The sequence below is a fragment of the Armigeres subalbatus genome, chromosome 3 (assembly GCF_024139115.2).
Source record: "Armigeres subalbatus isolate Guangzhou_Male chromosome 3, GZ_Asu_2, whole genome shotgun sequence".
NCBI lineage: Eukaryota > Metazoa > Arthropoda > Insecta > Diptera > Culicidae > Armigeres > Armigeres subalbatus.
Genome location: NC_085141.1, coordinates 161,011,624 through 161,025,332, shown reverse-complemented (window position 1 = coordinate 161,025,332; position 13,709 = coordinate 161,011,624). Strand labels below are relative to the sequence as shown.

The 13,709-nt window shown below is 38.5% G+C and overlaps 1 protein-coding gene across 2 annotated transcripts in view; it reads right to left on the bottom strand.

Moving 5' to 3' along the window:
• Positions 1-13,709, bottom strand: part of LOC134219918 (GATA-binding factor 3-like) — a 64,564-nt gene that overhangs the window by 40,601 nt on the left and 10,254 nt on the right. Inside the window, exons 1-2 of one of the 2 annotated variants that reach the window (XM_062698822.1) lie at positions 929-1,081; positions 654-818 (exon numbers count right to left, since the gene is read on the bottom strand). The exons of the other annotated variant lie outside the window; for it this stretch is intronic. The gene's annotated coding sequence lies outside the window, so the exon portion shown is untranslated. Of the gene's footprint in view, positions 1-653; positions 819-928; positions 1,082-13,709 lie in introns of those variants that run through there. 2 annotated transcript variants of the gene reach the window in all.

Genomic DNA, 13,709 nt, shown 5'->3' with positions numbered 1-13,709 from the left:
TCTAGTATTAAAGTTTCCAACACAACATTTTCATTTGCTCAGCGCCTCGTTATCACCGTTGTACCGCTTGCAACACAAACGTACGCAGGACTCATTAATACCAGGTAAATACCTGATAATAAAAACAGCACTTTGATAACAGCACCACATGATACCACTTGCACTTATCAGTGGAGACCTATTTGGACGAGTAGGTACTCTTTAAGCTCGGTGCTATGTAGGTCTCAAAATACCTCCGGCCACAGCCGAGACGAAATACGAGTCCACGTCAATGCAGGAGCTTTTCGCTTCCCATTGAATCTGAACAACGCTCATGACACCTGACAACCAACCACAAATAATATCGATCGATCTGAAAAATTTTATATTACACCGCAATAAATTGTTACCGTACTTGATGGAAAATATCAAAATTGACCATCTTGACAAGCTCATGAATTACATATTCTCCATATGAACGTACCCACCAAAGTATAGCGAATGGCACCAAAGGCAATCCACCGAACAAACAACACGGGAAGCTATTTGCACTTGCTCAGAGATAAATATCTTTTATTTTACTTCCAGGCACTAATATAATAACGCAATCCAATAAAAATTTAAATTGATTGACGGCTGATCACGTCGCCATCTGCTAATTGCAATACACTTACACTTTAACTCTCCAATGTGGACACGACTTCGGACACAGCATCTTCATGAACTTCCCGGAAAAAAAGATGACGAATGCAACGGTTAAAAATAAGTTCGCGTCCCGACTGAAAAATGTGCAATTAGTGGTTAAGCACTGCTTCAACCTTACTGCCAGAGTGAGATGCCTGAAATATGGTGATAATATAATATATTATTAAATTTAACTTTTTCAAAAGTTATATCTCGCAATAGATAGTGAAGTGTGGTGATAAGTTAACATATCAATTCGTTGTACCTGAATTCCTTTTTTCCTTTTGTTTAAACTGTGGAATGATCATATTTTCTGAAATAGTTTATGAGAAAATGTTGGAATGATCCAAATTGTTCGTGAAAATTCAGCAAATTTTCCAAAATTCACTATATTACATGCGAACAGAAAACGACTTATTTAAAGAGAAGTGTTTGAACATGCCTCTTCCACAATGAGAAAGTCACTGGAAGTCGGCAGCATTGCTCAACAGTTATCTCCGTATCATTCTAGGCTGATTATTACGAACATATAATAGCAACCAGGGATGATAACCCCGTATCTCTAACAACAATTTTATCAATTTATATCTCCTGGCGACAAATGTAAACGGCGATAGAGAGCCTTTCGGTTTGCGCGTGCAATTGCCGCAGCCCCCGGCCGAATGGCAAGTGGTTCCCGACAGCAGCACAGTTCTGATTAAGATGGACGAAGCCATTGTATTATTGTGCCAGTGCGAAACCAATCAGCATGACAATGTTTAATTATTCAAGCAAAACAAACGGCAATTTAGTATAGTAGGAGCTAAGGCATTTTATAGTAGAGCTGATTGATGAAAAGTGTGGCATATCAAGATTCAAGTGTGAACTTGTAGACTGAACAGTCATACAGTTGAACATTGAAAGTGACAATATGTAACAAAATAAGATACTGATTACTGCACTCATTTTAATTTTCCTCTTCCTCTTAAACTGATCACAAATTAATTATCATATCGCTCCCTGCAGGTAAACTATCAGAACTGCAAATCTAATAGATTACCTGTAAAAGCTAGTGTTCCCCATACTGCTGCATACTGGTTCCCATATTGTATAACATTTTTACTTCTGACTGATTTATCATCAGGGTGTAAAAAATCTTTGATGTCAGATGACACGGGCGAAGCCTACGTGTCATTCGTAGTAGATTGCAGAAAAGATTGGATACTTTTTCCCTAGCTAAGGAAAGACTGCTTTAGTCTTATTTGTAACGATTTTCGTTAGTATTGTTACCTCATGCAATAGTTAAACAAAAATGCTACCTTATGCCATCTTAAAATTGAAAAAAATCTGAATCATATTTATAATATTCGAATTTCAAGCTGGTAGCTCTTAGGGAACAATGGTATGGACAGTGCGTGGAGACGCGTAGTATATTGTGATTTATTTGCACTAGGGCGTTTGCCTCGCTGAAATCTTGGATGTTTCATCAAAATGTGGTGAATTTCGGGTTTCCTACCATCCTATCTATTATGTTGACACTTTTTTGCCTTTTTTTTTCATTTCAGGTTTACTTTTTTTTAATTAACTTACTTTACTTAATTTCAGGTCTACTTTTGTTTCAAATATGGTAAATATGAGTAAATATTTGCATTTGCTATTTGCAAAAATGCATTTTTTTTTCCGTATGCTTCTAAATCTCAGCTCATAAATAAGCCGAGAGCTTCTTATTTGAAACCTTCTAGTAGACATAGCGTCACTTTAAAGGGGGTTTCAATTACAGGCATACCTTAAAAGTACGTACCCTCGATAGTGCGTACCCTCGATAGTGCGTACCCTCGATAGTACGTAGCCTCACTTATTTTTTTTGTTTCGTTTTTTGCATGATTTTGTTAAAATTTTAATACGTTTTAATCATGACACATGCGTGGGGTCCTTTATATGCTACGTAATAATTTTACATCTGACAAAACCCAAAACTGACAAAACCGTTTTAGATTGACTGATCACAGATGAAAGCTAGATCCCCACTTTCTCCAGCAATTTGTTTTACAGGGATGTTGGCTTTGCAGGAAAAATATCAGAGACCAAGTTTGATTATACCGTGAAGGCCCACATAACCGAAGCCCTGGGAAAATTTACCACATTACCGCATTGTTTGCAAATTCTTAACACTCAATTATGTTGAGTCATTGATGAGACAGTGATCTATTTCCAGCAATACGAGACGTTCAAGGTTCTCCAAAACGTTTTCCAGTTCAACATAAGCTATCTACCAAATCAACCAAAGCTTTTGCAATGTTTGCATCGTCGGCATATACCCAATCTGGTTCAATAGACATAATGTAAACCCAATTTTCTTGAATACGATTGATGTTCATGGTACTCCAAAACGTAATCAAGTACCATCTCAAATACCTATCGAATCAACCAAGGATTTTGCAATGATCTCAACATCGATATGTACCAAACCTGGTTCAATAAGCACATGTGCACTAGACTGGCCCAGGATACGAAAATTTCTCGAATTATACGACATGATATTCTCTCTGAAGTTACTCCAGAAATTTCATTAAGCACTCTTCATTAATTACTTCGAGGCCTTTGGGGCTGTTCATATACCACGTGGACATGTTTTGATCAGTTCAGCGTGGGCAAATTTTCAAAAAAATGTATGAACCGTGGAAAATCGCAATACCCCACCTCCCCCTAAGTTGCCCACGTGGTATATGAACGAACACCCCTTTCCAGAAATTCCCTTTGTATTTCTTCACAAACTCACGTGGAAGACCTCGATCCACATCGATAGCCTCGCAAATTCTTCCGAAAATTCCTCCAAGAACTGTCCCGGAAAATTGTTCAAAGATTTTCCTTTTCCGGGAATTCTCCAGGAATTTCGTCTGCAGATTCATCTGGCTATTTATCCAGATATTCTTCCGGAAATTTCGTCAAATCTCTTTCGGAATTATCTCCAAAAATTTCCCCAGAAATTCCTCTGGAAATTATTTAAGGAATTCTCCCGGAAAATCATGCCGGAATTCACAAAATTTCAGCAGGTACGTCCCCTAAATTTTTACAAAAAATCATCCAAAAACCATTCAGGATTTTCCGAGAATTTTTCCCCGTAATTCATAGCAATATCTTAAAACAATAACCCCGGAAATTCTTCTAGAAACTCTCCCCCCTTTTCTTCCAGAAATTCCTCCATGAATTCCCCCAAAAATTCTATCAAGTTTTTCCCCAGAAACTACCTCAACAATTCCTTCAGAAATCTCTGTTTAAGTTTCCTCGAGAGTTTATTCAAGAATTCCCCAGGAATTCGTTTTGGAATTCCCACAGAAATTTATCAATTCTCGGAGGAATTCCTAGAAGAGTATCTGAAACAAATCTAAGAGAAATTTCTTCAAATGAAGTTCATAAGAATTTTTCAGAGGAAAATATTTTTGAATTTCCAAACAAGTTTTAAATAAAGTTGTTAAATAATTTCAGACTGAAATACAAAAGAAATTCTAGTAAGAATTTAAGGGGGCGTTATATGGGAAATTCCTTAGTGTCCTGAAGAACAATTCCCATATTTTCAGAAAAGTATCTTTATGTTTGGCCGAGAATATGTTCAATAGAAAGGGATCTAGTGGCCAAGTTGCCAAATATATTTTTTCATGTCGCAGTTTTTGCTCAGAAATCAGTTCCACGCTTATTGCAGTTGTGAGATTTAGATTCTAAGAATTAGATTCTAATTTAGATTCTAAGAATTCATGTTCCATTAAACATATAGTCTTTTTGTTACACCTTGGTGTACGAGGAAGGCAAAAAAGGTTTCTAAAGACGAGATAATTAAAAATAGTTAGAAAGTTATCCCTTTTTTACATCTTCTAAACTCATTTAATTACGAATCATAATAAAGGTTCCTCCAAAACAACGCGATCCAACTGTTGCTATAGTTGACCGTTTGGCGCTTTGACAAGGAAGCGTCAATGCACCCAATAGAGTCGCAACGACAGTGACAGTTTAGGGCAAACTTAAAGCTCTTCAATCTCATAAAATCTATAGGAGAGATCCATAATCCACGTCACATAAAATACAGTGATCTATCAACCACCCCCAATCATCGCTTTTTATATTATAATTTCTTATATTGTAACGTGAATAATTATGTACGATGTGTAACATACATATGACATACAAATGTCACGTAATTTATGGATGTTAAGAATCGTTAAAATACTATTTTTCGTGAAAAATAGCCTCATATCTATTGTACTATATCAAATGCAAATATGCCTAGAGTACAGAGCCTTCTATCGAAATTTTTGCTTCCGGGTGATTTTATAAACATTCTCGCTATTCCTAAACAAACATCGGATTTTTTTTTGCTTCGTACAGCTGTACGTACTATCGTGGTATGCCTGTAATTGGTCTAACGTAGTTAAATATTAAAGGCTATGCCAGATCAAAAATTAAATTTCAAAAACCGTATGGCAAGCATTCAAGCATTCAAGCATTCAAGCCAAATGTAACAATTAAGTATCTCTATCCACTCATAAACAAAAAATCAAAATATTGACTTAAGAACATTTTTTATTAACTAACAAATTTTTAGATCAGCCGTGTTGTATACTTCGCCAATATGGAATAGTTGTTGAAATACCAGAAAGACAATTCAGAGGATTCAAATTTAGAAAATGATTCTAAAGTTTCTGAGAATCAGGTCACGCGGAACTTCGAAGACATTCTCAATCAAGAGAATCTTTGTTTGCAGACGACTATGGCCTTTCCGCCAAAGGGCGAAGCCTTCGAGTCATTAGTAGCAGATTGCAGAAAAGTTATAATATATTTTCCGCTTACTTGCAAAAATGGGAAATATCCCCGAATGCTTCCAAAACTCAGCTTATAATTTTCCCACGAAGCCGAGCCGAAAAGCCTTATTTAAAAAACATCATTCTAGCAGACATATTGTCACACAGGGTTCCAATTAATTGGTCTAACGAATCTAAATATTTAGGACTTCAGCTAGATCAAAAATTCCTTTCAAAAATCACATTGAAAGCATTGAGGCCAAATGTAACAAACAAATTAAGTGTCTATTACCACAGACAGGAGTTAGTCAAAAATATTGAGATTTGCTAAATTTTTTCGAAATCCAAATCAGCATAACTTTGCATAGAATAATCCGATTTTGATAAAACCAGGACCATCGGACGCGGACACTCTTTTAATATTTTTTTCCCATCCAAAACCTAAGATTGGCTTTTGACCACCGGAGATGTTCCGGGTTCTCTGAGGGTATGTTAAAAATGCATTTTTCTTCTGCTTGTCATTTTATGTGACGATTACTTCCATCATGTTTTATACTTTTCCTAGAAACTAGAACTAAAATGCCGACTAGGGTGGTCTAAACAGTCATTCCAAAACCGGTAATACCGCTTTTACCGAACAATTTCGAGTACCAAAAATACCGGTATTAGAGACGAAAAATATCAATATTTTCGGTATTGCAAATTTTACTGTCAGTATAATAAAAATCGAATTGTTTTCACCTACATATATCAGCTAATCTGCCTGGTATCGCATGTAAAATCCATATAGAATCTATTATATATTACATATAGAAAATTCCAGCAAAGATGAGACAAATGTGCGGTTCCAGGCAGTAAAGACTCACCGTGCTACAAACACTTACAACAATTGAACAAACCTTTGCACGAGTAAGCATCATTAGGTTCTGAAACGTCTGTCTGTAACCTTAAGCTGGTGACAGCTTAGTAGACCTTATTGTTGGCACGGTTAGAGGAGCAAACCGTTATTAAAAAAAATCTCCATCAAAACTAATACCTGGAATTGAATTCTGGGGCTATACTGCATCTCTGGACGAAATTTGAAAAAAAATCGTAGGTCATGTTTCGAAGTTACTCCCTTTTTAAAACGTAACTGCATGATATCGAAGAAAATCAGTATAATATTACAGGGAACAGACATGGATGCTCGAACCAAATTTCGTTTAAAACGTGTGTAAAGATTTAAATCGCACCTCAGCGCCGCCAACGCAGGCTGCCCGACATAAAAACTCACTACGCGGTGGCATTGGCATATACTACATAAACAATTCAGTGCTACCAACTAGGAGCGTGCCTAGGAGCAATTCGGAATGATCACTAGCGCTAAAAAGCAAAACACGGCAAATTTTAACCATATTCATCAGCACACTAGCACCGCGCAACGGAGGCATAACGACATACTTAAAAATGACCAGTACAATCTTTTACACAACCACACGAATGAAGATGAACGTCTGTTCTCTGTGGTAATATCTCGTCAAATGCATATTTCTCAACTTTCAATAAGGTATCAGCAATAAAAGTAGTATGCTGTTATACCAGTTGCATACTACAATGATGTACCAGCTTTGATTCAATGTATTAAAAGGGCCTGTTCAAATATTACGTAACGCGAAAAACGTTGTTCTTAAGAATTCCCCACCCCCACATAGCAATCCGTAACAATTTTCAGAACCACCCCCAACCCTATGCGTAACGCGTAAAAAATGTTATTTTTTGAAAAAGATCTTAATTTTAATAGAACAGGCAGCCTAATGTACATATTGTAAGCGTAATGTACATATTCTGTATTAGTATTGGTGTCAGCGTTAGCGGTATATATACGCTATCGGATGTGTGTGGTGTTGACATTCTGTCACTTGTTGTTTGTTTATTACGCGCGTTGAAAATGGATTGGGGCATCATAAATAGCCGTTTTTGAAGGTCAAAATCATTGCGGCGTACTAAAAAACTGAGGTTTTGGGGACGATTGATGCCCCCAGTGACCCGGTGATAAGACGGAGATGAGCCCTACGTGTTCCAATAAGACGATAACCTTTTATACACGGAAATTGCGATTTTAGCCTAATATGGGGACAATTTCATCGACTTTTTGGACAAAACATTGCGACCTCCCAGCTTCCCGGATTTGAACCCTCTTAACTTTTTTGTTTGGTCCTTTATTATGTTAAAGCTGTACGAATACAAGGTCAGTAACTTGGACCAGTTCAAGTAATTCTCAAAATCTGGAACGAAATGCCCATGCTGACCGTGCGTGCCGCTTGCGATGGGTTTAAGAAACGTTTGAAGCTTGTAAAGAAGTACAAAATAGAGGTCATTCCAAAATAAATGTTACAAACGTACCCTATAAACAATACTTCCGATGAAATGCAACCGGGAAAAGAAATAATTTTATCTCAATTTTTAAACATTTTTTGAAAGTGTATTCGAACTTATTGAACACCCTGTATATTTCATGATTTTTCAAAGATAATGAATATTTTTTTAATTTAAAAAAATATTTTTTCGCAGTGCAAATAACTTGTTACGCGTAACAATATTTCTAAGGACACCGCTGATCTTCGCAGGACCTGTCTTAGAGCTAAACGAAGGTTGCGACGTGCTAGAACCGACAGGACAGGACAGGCTAGAAAGACGCCGGGTGTTCCAAACAGCGAGCAGAGCTCTGAACTACAAAATATAATGTAGTAAGAGAGCCTGCTTTGAAGAGCTCTGCAGGATGGCCATGGGGGATGCATACAGGATAGTGATGGCTAGGACCAACAGCACACCTCCTGAGAAATTCCTGGTGATGTTAGCCAGGATCGTTGATGGTTTGTTCCCGAAGCATGACTCATCGGACTGGCCCGTCACACCGTACGAGTCAGTGAACGTGGTACCGCTAGTGACTAACGATGAGCTTATCGCCGTTGCAAGAAAACTTAAGCTAAATAAGGCACCAGGGCCGGATTGTATTCCTAACCTGGTCCTTAAGCACGCTATTCTTGCCGCTCCAGATATATTCAGGAGCTGCCTCCAACGTTGCCTGGACGTAGGAAACTCCCAGATGGTTGGAAATGGCAGAAGTTGGTGCTATTGTCTAAACCTGGGAAATCCCCGGGAGAGCCTTCGGCATACAGACCAATTTGCCTACTCGACACAACTGTTAAGTTGTTAAGTGTTGACGGACTATACTGAGTGCGCTGGTGGCTTATACACAGCCACTATGGGTTCCGTAAAGGCCGTTCTACCATCGAAGCAATTCGGTCGGTAACGAAAACGGCTAATATTGCGCGTGGTTTGAATATTAGAGGTATTAGGTACTGAGCATTGATTACACTACATACAGAATGCATTTAATAACGCTAGCCGGGCTGCTATAGCTGATTCTCTGCATAGCTTGAGATTCCCGGATTATCTGTGCAGGATTCTGAAAAGCTATTTTCAGAACATGATATTACTAGTCGACACTATTCGATTGAAGTGTCAGCAGGTGTTCCACATGGATCGATCCTCGGACTGTGGAATATCATGTATGACGAAGTATTACGCTTAAATCTCCCGGCTGGTGTGAAAATAGATGGCTATGCGGATGATGTAATGCTAGAGGTCACAGGCGACACTCTCGACGAAGTTGAATTGCAAGCTTCGTACGCGATCAGTAGAGTCGAAGAATGGCTCAACTCAAGGAGGTTGGCGTTAGCACATCACAAGACTGAGGTTGTGCATAACCACCATGGGTTGCAGCAAGTGAAGATAAACGTATGGACCTGCACAGTTAACTCAGTTAACTCCGTGATGATCGTGATGATCGACGATAAGCTCAATTTTGCGAGCCACGTTGATTATGTATGTCAAAGGGCTTCTTTGGCGATAAAATCTTTATTGCGAATGATGTCCTACGGATCGGCGGTGCAAAGTCAGGTGCGTAGGCCTATAGCGGGTGTAGCATTGTCTATTATCCGATACGGCGTACCAGCATGATCCAAAGCACTAGAGGCCGAGTGAAATGTTAAGAAACTAATCAGGGTACACCAGATGATGTGTCTGTGGGTTGCAAGTGCATATCGCACCATATTTTATGAGGCGGTATGCGTCATTACTGGGATGTTGGCGATAGACATACTTCTGAGGGAAGATGTTGAATGCTTCAAAGACAGGGACGCGGTGCAAGTGCGACGTGTCAAGAGAGCAGCTTCGCTGCTCAAATGACAAAGAGCATTGGACACTGCAGTCAAAGGTCGTTGGATCCACAGACTGATTCTGGAGGTATTGAATTGGATTAGTAGGAAACATGGTTTGGTCAATTTCCACCTATCACAGGTCTTGTCTAAACATGGCTGCATAGGTTCGGGTTCACAGATTCTGCGGAGTGCCCGGAATAGGTGAGGTAGAATCAGCAGAGCATGTGATGTTTGCATGCCCGCGATTCGATGTTGAACGCAATGCCATGCTGCTTGTCAGCGGCATGGATACAACCCCGAACAACCTTGTTGATTTTTTTATTTTGTCTTTATTTTTGTGTTTTTTATTGAGTAATAAGTTCATCACATAATACAAAATACAACCTTGTTGAGAGGATGTGTCGGGAAGAGGTTATATGGAATGTGGTGAACACAGCGTCAGCGCTGGCGGCGTCTTGAACAAAACCAGCAGCTGCAGTAGAGACTATTCTGATGCAGTGAACACCATGCTCACTCAAACAAAACAACAAAAACGTCTCGGTTGGGCTGCGGGAACCTCCGTATGTAGATATAGAGGTCAATGCGGTTCACGCGTGGGGTTTGTTGTGGGGGTGCTCGTCTCCTACGCAAGATTATGATACAGACCGATAGCTTACTATCATAGCTTGCGTTCGACGGGTGGTGAGGTTATAACCCTTGAAGTCGATGTTGCGTTAAAACGTCGAGTGTGTTAGCATAGGCGTGAGCGTTCTCAATAGTCCTCCCCTTATGTATGCCTTAATTGCGGGCCAACTCATATACGGGGGATACGGACTGGCGAAAGGGTTTTAGTTTTAGTGGGTCGGGTGATCCCATCCCCACACTACCTGAGTTAACCTCCTCAGGTGTCTGTTTGCAGATTTCCGTTTACCCTTGCTCAAGAAAAAAAAGGAAAAAACGAGCAATGGGTAATGTTTTCAACATAACCGCGAGTAGACGTAGGACTTGTATAAACGTAACGTATTTACATTTAACTTTTAACTTTTGGATCTACAGAGTTTGATTATAGGTATTGATATTGAAAAGACAACTTCCATGCTGTGTAGAATTATTAGCAATTTGTGTATTCAAAACTTCTGGAAATAAAACTAATAATTAAATACATAATAAGAATTGCTTTGTTTCTAACTATTAAGCCCTTATTTACTCAAGCAAGTGTAGGGCATTTATAGATCTCTTATTGATGATAGTATTTGAAGTTAAACAATTCAATTTATAAAATTTTCAGACTTGGGCAAAATGTGCTTTTTTGGGGGAACTGTCCCGTTTTCCAAAAAAAGAAATGCAGCACCAATTTCGTTGCTTCTTTTTGCTACCATGCGTGCTTACTGATGAAAAAAAAATCACAACAATAAGAAACAAGTCAAGGAGCAGTGACCCTACTATAATAGAGGAGATACTGCTAATACAACAAAAAATTATATATTGCGAATATTTTCAAAATTTTCCATTTTGCGGATTCCGCAAAGTTCTTCCGCAGCTGTCAAAGTTCTACCGCAAGCCTGCAAATCTTCAAAACACTGAAACAAAAACCTGGTATTTGGCGTTTTAATCGTAGAGTGCCATGCCAAACAGCAGAGAAAAAAGTATGAAGTGACAGCTGCGGTAGTTTGAATATTCAATATGTCTACTGATACAATTTCTCAGAAAATAAAAAACAAAGTATAACATAAAGTTTATTTAAGGTCACTCCTGACGGAATCCAGGTTTCAAAGTGCTCGCGTTTTCGGGGGCACACCACTCGATACGGAAGCAACGTACAACTGTCATTTTTGCCTTTCTCGTATACTAAGTATACGTAAAGGCTATAGGATCACTCCAAAACCGAACTTTTGATAGAAGGCTCGGAGACCCATAGTGTTATATACCAATCGACTCAGTTCGACGAATTGAGGTGATGTCTGTATGTGTGTATGTATGTGTGTGTGTATGTGTGTGTACAAAAATGTGAGACACACTTTTTGGTACTTAGCATTATTCGATTTGGATCTACAGAGTTTGATTATAGGTATTGATATTGAAAAGACAACTTCCATGCTGTGTAGAATTATTAGCAATTTGTGTATTCAAAACTTCTGGAAATAAAACTAATAATTAAATACATAATAAGAATTGCTTTGTTTATAACTATTAAGCCCTTATTTACTCAAGCAAGTGTAGGGCATTTATAGATTTCTTATTGATGATAGTATTTGAAGTTAAACAATTCAATTTATAAAATTTTCAGACTTGGGCAAAATGTGCTTTTTAGGGGGAACTGTCCCGTTTTCCAAAAAAAGAAATGCAGCACCAATTTCGTTGCTTCTTTTTGCTACCATGCGTGCTTACTGATGAAAAAAAAAATCACAACAATAAGAAACAAGTCAAGGAGCAGTGACCCTACTATAATAGAGGAGATACTGCTAATACAACAAAAAATTATATATTGCGAATATTTTCAAAATTTTCCATTTTGCGGATTCCGCAAAGTTCTTCCGCAGCTGTCAAAGTTCTACCGCAAGCCTGCAAATCTTCAAAACACTGAAACAAAAACCTGGTATTTGGCGTTGTCATCGTAGAGTGCCATGCCAAACAGCAGAGAAAAAGTATGAAGTGACAGCTGCGGTAGTTTGAATATTCAATATGTCTACTGATACAATTTCTCAGAAAATAAAAAACAAAGTATAACATAAAGTTTATTTAAGGTCACTCCTGACGGAATCCAGGTTTCAAAGTGCTCGCGTTTTCGGGGGCACACCACTCGATACGGAAGCAACGTACAACTGTCATTTTTGCCTTTCTCGTATACTAAGTATACGTAAAGGCTATAGGATCACTCCAAAACCGAACTTTTGATAGAAGGCTCGGAGACCCATAGTGTTATATACCAATCGACTCAGTTCGACGAATTGAGGTGATGTCTGTATGTGTGTATGTATGTGTGTGTGTATGTGTGTGTACAAAAATGTGAGACACACTTTTTGGTACTTAGCATTATTCGATTTGCTCGCAACAAGTTGCAGTCGACGCGGATTGCGGTTTAGTTGTTTCCTATTGAAAATTGGCCCGATCGGTCATTGCATTTCAAAGTTATTGAAAAACATTGTTTTTCTACCAAGGGTCCCCTTGGGAAAAAATTTCAAAAACGAAAAAAATTTTTTCTTGGATTGCAGCAATGCATTCAAATGACCGCATATGCATATAAATTGATGGAAAAAGTAAAATCTATCCCCCTAAAATGCTATTTCGACCTCGCTTATGTGTTTTTCTTATCATTCTAATGCGCGAGAAAGGCACCACCAACGCTAGGTGGATTGATCTGGGTTTTATTTTTTCACGCATGCTGCGACGCAGCAAAGCTAAATTAACAAAAATGGCAGTTGTGCACCGCCTCCGTATCGAGTGGTGTGCCCCCGAAAACGCGAGCACTTTGAAACTTGGATTCCGTCAGGAGTAACCTTAAATATTCTTCCGGAAATTATTTTTTGCGGACTTTTTTTAAAACATTTACATTTAATTCAGCAAAATTGTCTAATCTAAAATGGATATTAATGGGAAAACTGTCAAAACGCACGCAAACGTATCAATTGTGTTTGACCCATAACACTATTGCTGATTGCGCATCTTTAACTGCTAATACCTTCTGCAAATAAATGAAAGTAATTATTTCAATCAAATTTTTATTTTCATCAGTGTAGTTGATTTTTTTTATATGAAATCAGAACTGTTATAGTATAACCATGTTTTAATGTACATGTCGTTTAGTACCAAGCACAACTTAACATATGGTCAGTCATATGACATGACTCGTACTCATCCCGGGATCATTTGAATTATGAAACCAATCACCTGAATGAGCAGACCAAATCTCTCTAATTTTATTCTTCTTCATCCACCACCGAACTCCGAGCGATGCGATGGGCGATTGCATCCATCGCAACCGACACCATTGCACGCGACCATCATCAAGCACAGAATGACAAAAAAATTCGTCCACTTCTTTCATGCATATTCGCAGACCCACCGACAGTTCTGCCGCTGGTGACTGCATGCT